This window comes from Schistocerca americana, chromosome 7, assembly GCF_021461395.2.
Source record: "Schistocerca americana isolate TAMUIC-IGC-003095 chromosome 7, iqSchAmer2.1, whole genome shotgun sequence".
NCBI lineage: Eukaryota > Metazoa > Arthropoda > Insecta > Orthoptera > Acrididae > Schistocerca > Schistocerca americana.
Window position 1 is genome coordinate 319,431,983 of NC_060125.1, and position 12,397 is coordinate 319,444,379.

Genomic DNA, 12,397 nt, shown 5'->3' on the forward strand with positions numbered 1-12,397 from the left:
ATTTATTAGATCAAAGATAAAGGTAGATTTATCAGTAGCTCAATTACTGGACGCTTAACGCGTTCTGCCAGTCGTGGGCGTTTATTGCACTCATACTTTCTTATAAGCTTCCCTCTAATTAATGGGTGATCATGCTGGCATTTGCAACATAGTGAAATACGATTTGACAGAGAATATGGCTGACCATAAATGATCTGTACATCGAGAATCGTAAATGAGGAAGAACGTGAACGAATGTTCCGTCATGCTCTTAGAGAGTGATGCTATTGCACGTAGTCATCTTATTATGAGGAAGTTTTAGCGAAATACTGGAAGACATGCCGAGACATGATGCTTAGTATAGCATTATTTAATTATTTATTTGCTGAAACTAAACGTGAAGTCACGTTACTCTGCCCTGTTCGTATAATACACACTGTAATTTTACAAATATTAAAGTATAGATTCATACAATCATTATTCAGTGTTGAACAAACTTGCTACATCTAAGTATAGATTCATACAATAATTATTCAGTGTTGAACAAACTTGCTACATCTATATCAGCCTAACTTAATAGCACATTATCTTACCCATTCAAATGAAATATTTGGTACTTAGAGCGGATGTGCAATTTTATGTGAGAATTACGATCTGGTATTAGGAGAGCAAAGTGAAACTAAATATAACTACTCGTTATCAACCTACACTATATTATTATAATGAAACTATTCATGATTTACTTGCTGAATTAAAAAACAGAGTTTTATTCTTAGCGTGTGATGACTACTGGCTCTTCAAAAAATTATACCAGGAATGTCGCGCGAGAACACTGCACCGAACGACAGTTATGCTCGTAAAAATTTTCAGTTAGTAGTTCTTTGGTCACTGATCCACCGTAGACTCATGACTACTAGCATCGCTGGAAACGCTGCTTGTTGATCTTGATGACACAAGATCCTATCGATTTTTCTCCACCGTCAGTGGCATTAAGGGTTACTGGTCTGTAGCTCCTGATGATACTCTCGCTGTTACTAATTTGAACGTCTTTCTCGAGACCTCTTGTAGACTGATATTCAGTTGGTTTAACTTTGGATATACTACTCACCAGAGTTTCATGCAGCTGCCTCTCACCTACATTACGCCCTACACCATGTATACTATCAAATATAATGTCCACTCATTATCTACATTCAGTACGTTGATCACATTCAGGTAAAGTATGTTGAGGTGTGCCTACCAGCCCTCAGTTGCATGTCTGTGTTCTGATATTGTTCATCGTACATAAACGCACTGCATGTGGTCCACGTCCTGTGAAGAAATACATCACCTCATATAACGGGTTTATTTACTTAAGTTGAGGTCTTTCACGAATGTTTGGGAACACCCAAGCCGTGCTGTACTGCCGTGTCCCATTCGGGAAGCATTCATTCCTTTAATTGTTTCATACCAGTAATATACTGACCAATATAGTCCTGTACTTCAGTTAAATTACCCCTGCGCAACCGTGGGGAAAATTGCTAAGAATTCCAGGAGTACTTCCAAAGGCGTTGTACTTAAACGCGACCGTCAACTGGAGAAAAATTCTTCTCGGGATGCTACGTAATTTATCTGTAGCAAGTTCACCGTAATTCCGACGTCCGTACATTTGGGCGAAAGACGCTATCGAATTAACATTGTTATACATTTCAAACACAGCATTTTGTAACCGGTACTCGACTGTAAACAGTGTCACAAACTTCTGCATAAAATTTACAGTTCTCTGAAATCTGTTTCTCCATTCGTCAAGAACGACATTTACATGTTCGGCACTTCATCGAATGGTGACATAACCTTGCTTTAGATTTGGTTTCCTTACCGAGTTTAAGAAGATTAAATGTTGTTTTACTTCCAGGTACTAAAAGTTTTGTCTGTGAACGCCATGTTTGATTCAAATGGAGTGTGTTAAAGGATCGGCTTCCAGACTTTCTAGAGAAAAAGTCACCCTAATCTCGTCAGCTTGTGCTATGACACCGTAACAGCGGTTAGGTTATGATATTCGAAAAAAAATGTGTCCGTAAACTAAGTCACATGGGCATCAACTCTTACGTCCCCTTGCAATTTTTCCTATCTTTGTTACTCACACTCGTTTCCCCAAACGACGGAGAAGGTCAGAAAACTGTTAATCATCGAATGATCCATATGTAATGATCTCAACCACATATTTGCCTCTATGTTCATGGTGTAATTAGTCGCATCATTTATGGAATTACCTACCCGGAAAGTAAACTGGTATTTGCTGAGTCCATATAATTCTCTGTGGCTTTCTAACGTAAGATTTCCTTAAACTGTTCCTATGTGCTCAATAAAGAAGTTGGTCGATATGAATTACAGTAGCGTGAACACCGTCTGCAATCTTTTTTGTCATTAGTGCTGGAGAATATTTCCAGATATTGTATGAAATGGCAAAAATTTAAATTTTATTTGGTGTATCATACAGTTCTCGTTTCAGACTGTTTCCAACTTCTGGCCGAGTTCACCTCTCAAGAGTAAAACATGGCGAAGGCCTACAATGATTTGGGAGCTGCATTGTGGTGTCATTGCTACTGATACCATTGGAGGTGGCACTCGTGGATGTTGCAAGACACGACAATAATTCCGCGGACCCCGGCAGCTATCGTGCTAGTTAAGGGCGCCAACTCTGATGCACCCCCTTCGGCTGCCGACCACCGTCCACAGACTGCCGACAAGAGCGACCTCTGTGGACTGGATAAAGGACAGCCCCGCAGCAGCTAAGGTGCAGTTCAGTTTGTCGTGGGCTGCAGATCATACTACAGGTACATCGTGTCTTGCCTTGCGCATTGAGCGTTTTCATGTTGACGTAATTTCCTGTGAACCATGGACTACGGTTTTTGATTGCACTTCAGGACTGAACTTTAGAAATGATGCGTTTACCACATATTGTGTGGATTAATTATTTACCCAAGTGCCTGTCTCTGTCGGCGACAGTTTTCTGCTCCTTCACTCCTTGCAACTTTGATTGCTATTTTGATATGTCACAGCAGGATACCACATATATCGTGGTGTTCCATAGGCTTCACAGTTACTCTGCAGTGCTGGTCTGCTCCAAGACGACAGGGTCACCGTAGAGACGGCTCACCCAGTCGAGGTCTGTTTTTGTGAACACAAGGATGAATTGTCAAATGGTTCAAATAGCTCTGAGCACAATGCGACTTAACTTCTGAGGTCATCAGTCGCCTAGAACTTAGAACTAATTAAACCTACTAACCTAAGGACATCACACACATCCATGCCCGAGGCAGGATTCGAACCTGCGACCGTAGCGGTCGCTTGGCTCCAGACTGTAGCGCCCAGAACCGCACGGCCACTCCGGCCGGCTGATGAATTGTCGCATATCCTCTTACCACCGCAGTCACTGGTTCTCAGTGTTACTGAGCCTTTGTAGTCTGCTTAGGAGAGAAGAGTGCTATGTCGCTATGCACGTCCATCAATGATACCTGATCTTCCCACTATGTTGTAGGAAAGATCCTATTTGATTGACTTTAAAAGCCATACAGGAGCTGTATTTGTCCATTCCGAGACGCCTGGAAACTTTGTTGAACGCAAGCAGCTTTCTTGCACCATGTGAGACATGTGTTTTTACTGTTTCCACCCCCTGTATCTATTATGCAGGTTCGTTATTGCTCCATACCTTGCTGGGTTAGAACCATTTTTTCTTCCAGATGTTGTAGCTCTGTTCATTGACTTTCATGACTCCTAAGCCCCCAGGTCCCCTACAGATTTGACCTTTATTCTTTCTACTCGGCTGTGTATGATGTGACGAGACGAAACAACTATCATCTGACTGTATCTGTGAATTCTCTAATTGCTCATTGAGGTGGCACAAAAGAACTGTGACTCATAGAATATTAATTCACCTTATTACACTAATAAGTAAAAGTTTTACTTAACTTTGACACATTTCTTTGCCACAGGAGTATTTGATAATTTATAACTGTCATTAAGCAGCAAAGCATCACTTGATGTACTAATTAACCAATAGTTCTCTTGAGGAACAAGGATCAAAGTACTGGTTCATCAGAGATTTCAACGGCTGGTCGGTACTACACACATCAAAAACAGTTTTCCATCACCTCGGTTCCGAAAGTTCCGGAACCTGTACAGAAAATTGGAATAGAGATCAACATAAAAATCATTTTTGCCCTTTCTATTCCTCATGAAAACCACACATTGCATGTTGTACCACCATACATTGACACCTTCAGAGGTAGTGGTCCCGACTGCTGTACACACCCGTACGTCTAATACCCAGTAGCACGTCATCTTGAATTGATGCATGCCTGTTTTCGTCGTGGCATACTATCCACAAGTTCATCAAGGCACTGTTGGTCCAGGTTGTCCCACTCCTCAACTACAATTCGTCGTAGATATCTCGGAGTGGTTGGTGGGTCACTTTGTCCTTAAACAGCCCTTCTCTATCTCTCCCAGGCATGTTTGATAGGGTTCGTGTCTGCACAACATGCTGGCCACTCTGGTAAAGCGATGTAATTATCATGAAGGAAGTCATTCACAAGATGTGCACGATAGGGGCGCTACGGCGCCTTCCATGACCACTAGTAGCATACGTATGCCCACTTAATGCCAGCACAAAACAGCAGGGAACATCCACCTAGCTGCATTCCCTGGACAGTGTGCCTAAGGCGTTCAGCCTGACCGGGTTGCCTCCAAACACGTTTCCGACGATTGTCTGGTTGAAGGCATATTTGACATTCATCGGTGAAGAGAACGTGATGCCAATCCTGAGCGGTCCATTCGGCAAGTTGTTAGGCGCATCTGTACCGCGCTGCATGGAGTTGTGGTTGCAAAGATGGACCTGATTATGGGCGTCTGGATTGAAGTTGAGCATCATGCAGCCGATTGCATACAGTTTTTGTCATAACATGACGTCCTGTAGCTGCACGAAAAGCATTATTCAATATGGTGGCGCTGCTGTCAGGATTCCTCCGAGCCATAATTCGTAGGTAGCCCTTGGGCGACCTGAACGAGGCATGCCATCGACACTTCCTGTCTCTCTGTATCTCCTCCATGCCCAAACAACATCGTTATGGTTTATTCCGAGACGCCTGGATACTTCCCTTGTTGAGAGCCCTTCCTGGCACAAAGTAACAAAGCGAACGCGATCGAACCGCGGTACTGACCATCTATGCATGGATGAACTACAGACAACACGAGCCGTGTATCTCCTTCCTGGAGGAATGACTGGAACTGATCGGCTCTTGGACCCCCTCCGTCTATTAGGCGCTGCTCGTGCATGGTTGCTTACGTCTTTGGGCGGGTTTATTGATATCTCTAAACAGTCAAAGGGACTGTGTCTGTAATACGGTATCCAAAGTCAACAGTTCTGGGAACCGGGCTGATGCAAAACTTTTTTTGATGTTTGTACATTATGATGCAGACTCCGCCAGATGAAGTCACGTACTTGGCTGAGTTGTTGCATTCTCAGTATTATATTGACCTCAGTGGGAGAGCACTGCTAAGCCGTCTGGGTAGCGTGGTCTTCTAGAGTGCCTCCTGCAAGAAGAGAGGATTTTATCTACAGAATAAACGAATAAGTAATGTATCAATTAAAAATTAAGTACCAAGAACGGTTGTATATACTGCAGGATACAACCGCAGAAACAAATGTAGAATTACATCCCTCAACTGCTTTTGTGAAGGAGACAGTATCTTTTTGGTTTAGAAGAGGGCCAAGAAAGATACTTCACAGAGATTATGGATGATTTATGTGGCACACCACCATTATCATTTAAGTTTGGTAGAGGAGCACTCGAATACTATAGCATACAGCAACTGATTGAATGTCACGCTCAATGTAAATTAATTGTTTATATTTGATAATTGAATGTAGTGACAGTGCTTAGTATTTGTTTCATTTTATGTTTAAAGTCATCCTCAGCTATACAGCGACTTGACATGGTGAACGGTTCTGTGTTCATAAAATGCACATACGGGGTAACAGTTACTGAACAATATGAAATAAAATTGTCATAACTTCTTAGCGGTTTGCGTTATGACGTTCAAACTGCATGGTTGACAGCGGTGCATAACGGGATTAGTATGCGCATTTATGGTTTGGATTAGCGAGGAAATCCACATTCATTTGAATGGGTTCCTCAGTACGCAAAATTGTCGCCTTTGGTTGAATGACAATCCGCATTTCGTGATGGAGAATTCTTCTCGCCTTCTACGGGTGACTTTGTGGTGTGCAACGTCCAGTCACGGAATAATCGGTGCGATATTCGTCGATGGCACAGTGACTATCGAACGGTACGAGAAGATCTTGGAAGATGATTTCGTCCTCATTATCCGAAGTGACCCCGACGTCGACAAAATGTGGTTCATGCAAGACGCGTCTCTACCCGACTAAAGTGTTTGATGTCCTGGAGGAGCACATTACGGGCCACTAGCATGGGCCACTATCATGGGCCTCGGTTGGCTGCCACATTCTCCTGGTCTGAACACAAGCGACTCCTTTTCGTGGGACTATATTAATGACAAGGCGTATAGCATGAACCCAAAAACCTTTTATGAATTGAAAACAGCCATTCAGAAGGTCATCGGCAGCATCGATGTCTCGAAACTTCAGCGTGTCAAAAAGAATTTCGCTATTTGTTTGCACCACATCATCGCCAAAGATAGCAGGCATATCGAACACGTCATAAACTAAATCTTAATATCTGTAGTGACGTTTACATTTTGAATAAAGTGTGTGCATGCCGTAGTTTGTTACTAATGAACGTTTATATTTCACATAGTTCACTAACTGCACTCTGCAAATAGTCCAGTACTAACCATTTCTTCAGTGAGTAAATGTAAATATTATATCACGGTAATCGAGTGGCTAGCTCAGCTGTAAATTCAGTGTAACAAAATGGTTCAAATGGCTCTGAGCACTATGGGACTTAACATCTGAGGTCATCACTCCCCTAGAACTTAGAACTACTTAAACCTAACTAACCTATGGACATCACACATATTCATGTTCGAGGCAGGATTGGAACCGGCGACCAAAGCTGTCGCGCTGTTCCAGACTGAAGCACCTAGAACCACTCGGCCACCCCGGCCGGCAGTTCTCAAGTCCCATAAGAGAAGTCTTCATTTTATGAGATGTCGACGGTCGAGTAAAGGCTTCAGAACGGAACTTACACACAAATATATTGTGAAACGCGCTTAACAGGGGAAATGAATTTCTAAATATTATTTATTTAAGAAATTACTTAATTATTTTAATAAGTGTGGCTCACTCCCTTGCATTTATCCATGCACACACCCAACAGCCTTAATAATAGAAGAAAATTTCAACTGGCGACTTCATGTCAAAACCATTATCGCATATACTATATTGTGTTTCTGTGTTGCATGGACAACACTAACACACATAAGGAGCCATTACCATTGAAAACATTGTAACAAACAAACTGGAGACACTAAAAACCAGTGACGACACTGTATGCGGAAGGATACACGAAATAAACAGAAGACTGAGCGGAAAAGTGGCTGAACTTGATCAAAACTTTTCCGAACTAAATTTACAACAGGAAGAAACCATAAAAGAACATGAAAAACATTCAGAGTGAAGTCAAACAGCTAAACACCATGTTCGAAGCAGGTGCGGCTCAGCTGAAGTCCTGCCCGTCAGTACATAAATCAATAACCACGCGGGTTACACAAACTGCAGACAAGGTAAACACGTTGACCAAAGAGTTAGCAGACGAGCTTCATTTAGACACAGACAATCATTCCGCAAACACGAACGAATAATTTTACAGTTGGATTGATGAGGAAAACAAATGTTTCAATCAACGCATAGATGAAAAATAGCCGACAGTTGTGCCTGACACTGGACCGAATTTGTTGAAAATAAGAAACATATAACAGCTGATGCCTCGAAAAGTAGCACAGCACAGCAAAAGCAGTTTGAAGAGTATGTGTAACCGGATTGTACTAATGGTCACAGTCATTAAAATCGATCAGTATAATACGTATCCCATGTACACAACACACACACAACATCGTCAAAAAAACACACCAACATACACATTGCCAAATCACAGTCGTGGTATCAAAGGATAGTATGTTCCGTTGCATTCAGCAGGTGAGCATTATAATAAATCACCAAGTCACAATCGTGATATGCATGAACAATATGTTTCCCTGCGTCCAGCAGGTGAAGGAAACAGGTATTACAGTGCTAAAGAAGAAGAAACCATAATCAAACATCGTCAGCTTCAACCGCTTTTTCCGGAAAAACGTAGTGTACACCATGTGATTTTTCTCAAGACATTCAGAAACGCGTTCCTCAGATCATGAAGTGACCGGAAAAGAATTTCATATGTAGTAGGTTACATCCAGGGAGAAGCAGCTGTTTGGGCAGACAACGAAGCCGACCGATGCGTAACTTACGAACAACTAGAAAAAGCTTTCTTGACCAATTTTTGGTGGCAAACTGTTCAAGAGCGCCTCAGAAAACAGATCATGCAACCAGAACCTTGCAATCCCAAATATGGTAATTTACGAAGAGATCATGTAAACTCCGTGAACTAAAAGCTAGACTACCATTTTATAAGAGAAACAACCGCACATTCGCGACAACGATGCGGAATATTGCGTGATAGTGCTGGCTGGATTCAGTTGATTTGCTATTTGAAGATCAACGATGCGGCCGGCAAAACACCAACCATAATGTTGACATGAGTGGTATGCAGGGCACTCAGGTTAGCCAACATAATCATTACGCAGCAGAATCCACAGCCTGCTTCCGCAAACCAGTACTTAGCAAAACCAGCAGACACATTCTGACATGAATGGTAATCATAACATCACATGCGCGAAAGGCGGTAACCCAAAAAAAAAATGGCGCCGTAACAATAATGGTAACAATAGGAATGGAAAAAAAATTAAACTGGAATATGAACAAAACCAACCAACAGCAAAAACGGTACACTAATTAGGGAAACGCGTACCAAAACACTGTCCATCACCACAATATCAACAAAGACACATGTCTGTGACAAGTGCCGCCACATCTAATGCAAAACCAAACGAAGCCTTTTACAGCTAATCAGCAAGAAAGTCATGAGGTTCAGCCACAAAAACCACAAGTGACTGGAGAATGGAATCGGCAGTACCTCAACGTGAATGTAACTGAAGCATCAGGGGAAACTCCATCTCCAGCGGCACCGAATACGACGTCGAAAAACTAACGACAGTCACCATTGAGCCCCAGGTCGTCGTTGATGAAAGTTCGGGGGGCGACATCGGTAATGAATCACTGTTCAATACATCCACAAAAGAACAAGACAACGACGATATTCTAAATAATTTTAAGAAGCAACCACTATTGTTCATACATTATAATCACGATGAGAATTCGGCCAGTGAAATATTGGAGGAAAACAATGGAGAAAAACAATGTCGTTCATCGACCAATGGGTTGGGTTGTTTTGGGGAAGGAGACCAGGCAGCGAGGTCATCGGTCTCATCGGATTTGGGAAGGACGGGGAAGGAAGTCAGCCAAGCCCTTTGAAAGGAACCATCCCGGTATTTGTCTGGAGCGATTTAGGGAAATCACGGAAAACCTAAATCAGGATGGCCGGACGCGGGATTGAACCGTCGTCCTCCAGTATGCGAGTCCAGTGTTTAACCACTGCGCCACCTCGCTCGGTCATCGATCAATGAAATAGTCTTACCTACAATTACTGGTATAGTTCGAGGTGTTCCACCAGAATGGCCTTTGATACAAGATCATAAGAAAATGATAGAATTTGAACTTCTCGAAACGTAAGAGTTTCATTAGATATGGGGGCAGTGATATCACTATTGCTTTAGATACCATGATATTGATTTAGATACCAGGACGCTAAAACACGACAAGTACTGCACTGGATACAAAATCCAGGCGACGAGACAAACACATAAACATTTGTATCAGATAAAGAGTGTAATGATATAAGAACATTGATTAGTCAAAGTTAGAAGAAACAACTGCTCTTACTAATGAGGAATGACGAACGCAATGAACTTTTTGAAATAATGTCTTAGTATCTACAGATTTTTGCAAAACGATCGGGTGTCATTAAGAGGAATATTTACAAAATTGAAGTCAAACCTCGTTAGATTTCCTTTCATAAGTCTTACAATGTCCTTTTACCTCAGCGACCTGCTGTGTTGCGTGAAATCAAACAGATGTAGCAAAGGAAGATTATAGAACCTTCTACATCTCCTTACAGTAATTCATTATTTGTTGTAACGAAGCCTGACGGAGACATTACACTGGTGGTAAATTCCCGAGCTATAAATGAGATTATAATACCAGCGTGCAAAGCCTGAGAACTTAGAGAAACAACAGCAAAAATTTGTGGACGTTAAGTGTTTTTCCACCATTGACATAACAAAACAATTCGTTTTGGCAAGAGGCAATCACTCCTGATTCCAGGTAATATACAGCTTTTTTATTCGATGGGGAGGGGGGGGGGCGAACTAGTCAATTCAGCGTTTCTGTCTTTCGGACTGAACGTCAGTTCTGGTGTATTCATAACTGTTTCGGATATAGTGCTTGGGGGCAATTTAGCAGAAAGTATGTACACATTACGTAGATGACATTTTGATCGCCACAAAGACGTGGAAAGATCATCATGAAATACTTTAAAAATTGTATACAAATTTGCACAAGCTGATGTAACAGAGAACCTTAAGAAAGCTAAATTTGCATATACTGAGATAAGGTATCTATGGTCCATAATAAATGCACAGGGCTTACACCCTTCTGTGCGAAAGTTAGATGCAGTTAAAAATTTTCCTAGTCCACGTGCTAACAAACAGTTGAGTTCGTTTCTAGTACAATTCTTTCTTCCGAAGTTTCCTGCCGCAACAAATACTAAACAGTAAACACCTTCTTGCTTTACTTAAGAAAATCATGTATGGATCTGGACAGAGCAGTGCCAGTAAGATTTTGAAAACATAAAACATGCATTAGGAAATTCTGACTTTTTGAACCATCCAGATTTCAGTCTAAATTTTTGTATTACATGTGACTCGTCATGCAGTGACTTAGGATCTTTCCCATTTCAGGTGGTTAAAGACAGAGAGCACGAACAGCCTAGGATCATTGGATATGCAAGCCGATCCTTAAGCGAATATGAAGGAACATTTAAAAAACTGAACAAGAAACTCCTTCAATTGTCTGGGCTTTTAAATGGTTTAATTATAACGTATAGGGCAAACACACGAAAATACTGAACATCAAAAACTGACATTGATTTGATATATAAGTTAGTACATCCCAGATGATCATGCTGGACTTTGTCGTTGCAGAATTGGCGCGATTATTTGTATTAAGGGAAAGGACAACATCATTGCCGACGCTTTGTCTCGTCTTCCACAAAGTTTCAATGACAATGATACCGAGCTAGGAAATGAGAAAGACTGAAGAATACTTTTAATGCAGGACAAACAATATTACCAATGCTGCATTGATTGGTGAAAAAACATGGCTGATTTACAGAAGTCAGATCAGCGCTGGGACTAGGTATTAGTAGGGAGATGGGGGCACGAGCACAGTTTTGATACCAAATCGATATGGAAATCAAATAATTCATGATATAATTACCCCATAACCACGCCCACCGCCATACACCCCGAGACGATGGCATGTGTTTATCTCAGTCAGCACGTGGATCCCAACACCCAGCCCCCTCCCCATCCATCCCCTCCCTCTCCCTCCCCCTCATGTATCCCACTGGCAGGAATTTCGAAGTTTTGTGGGAATTTTCAAATTTTGGCGGGAATTTCAAAAATGGTGGGAATTTTGAATCTTGGTGGGAAATTGGTTGTCCCAGGGGTGCGCTGGCGTCCCATACTACCCCAGACCCGGGAATTGGTGAGAAATTAAATACAGCAGTGCCCTTTCCAGGGCTCGAACACCGGTACTCCTGGAAGGAGAGTCCAAGCACACACCTCTAACACAATTACACCACCAGAGGTGCTTGAAATCGGCAGTAGCCAATAGGAACGCAACATCCAATCACATCGAGGATATAGGCTGGGCCCAGCGGTTCTGCAGCCTCAGTTGCTGTCAATCAGCAATAGGCGCCAGCCGAGATCATCCAGCGCAGCGCAGCCGCAGCAGCAACAGAATATACAGAGGCCGCACAAGAGTACGTACCCCCTGCTTAATGCCTGTGTTTACTATTGTGTGAGGAAGTTGAGACTTTGTGCTTCTGTCATGGCCTGCTTGTCAGTGGATGCCATGTACTCCACCCTCTCTGTAATAGTGACGTGTCCCAGCCTTATGGGACCATCCGCAGCGGCAGCATCCTGGGATCCTTTAGCGCCCCTGGTCAGCTTGATGGAGCAGGAA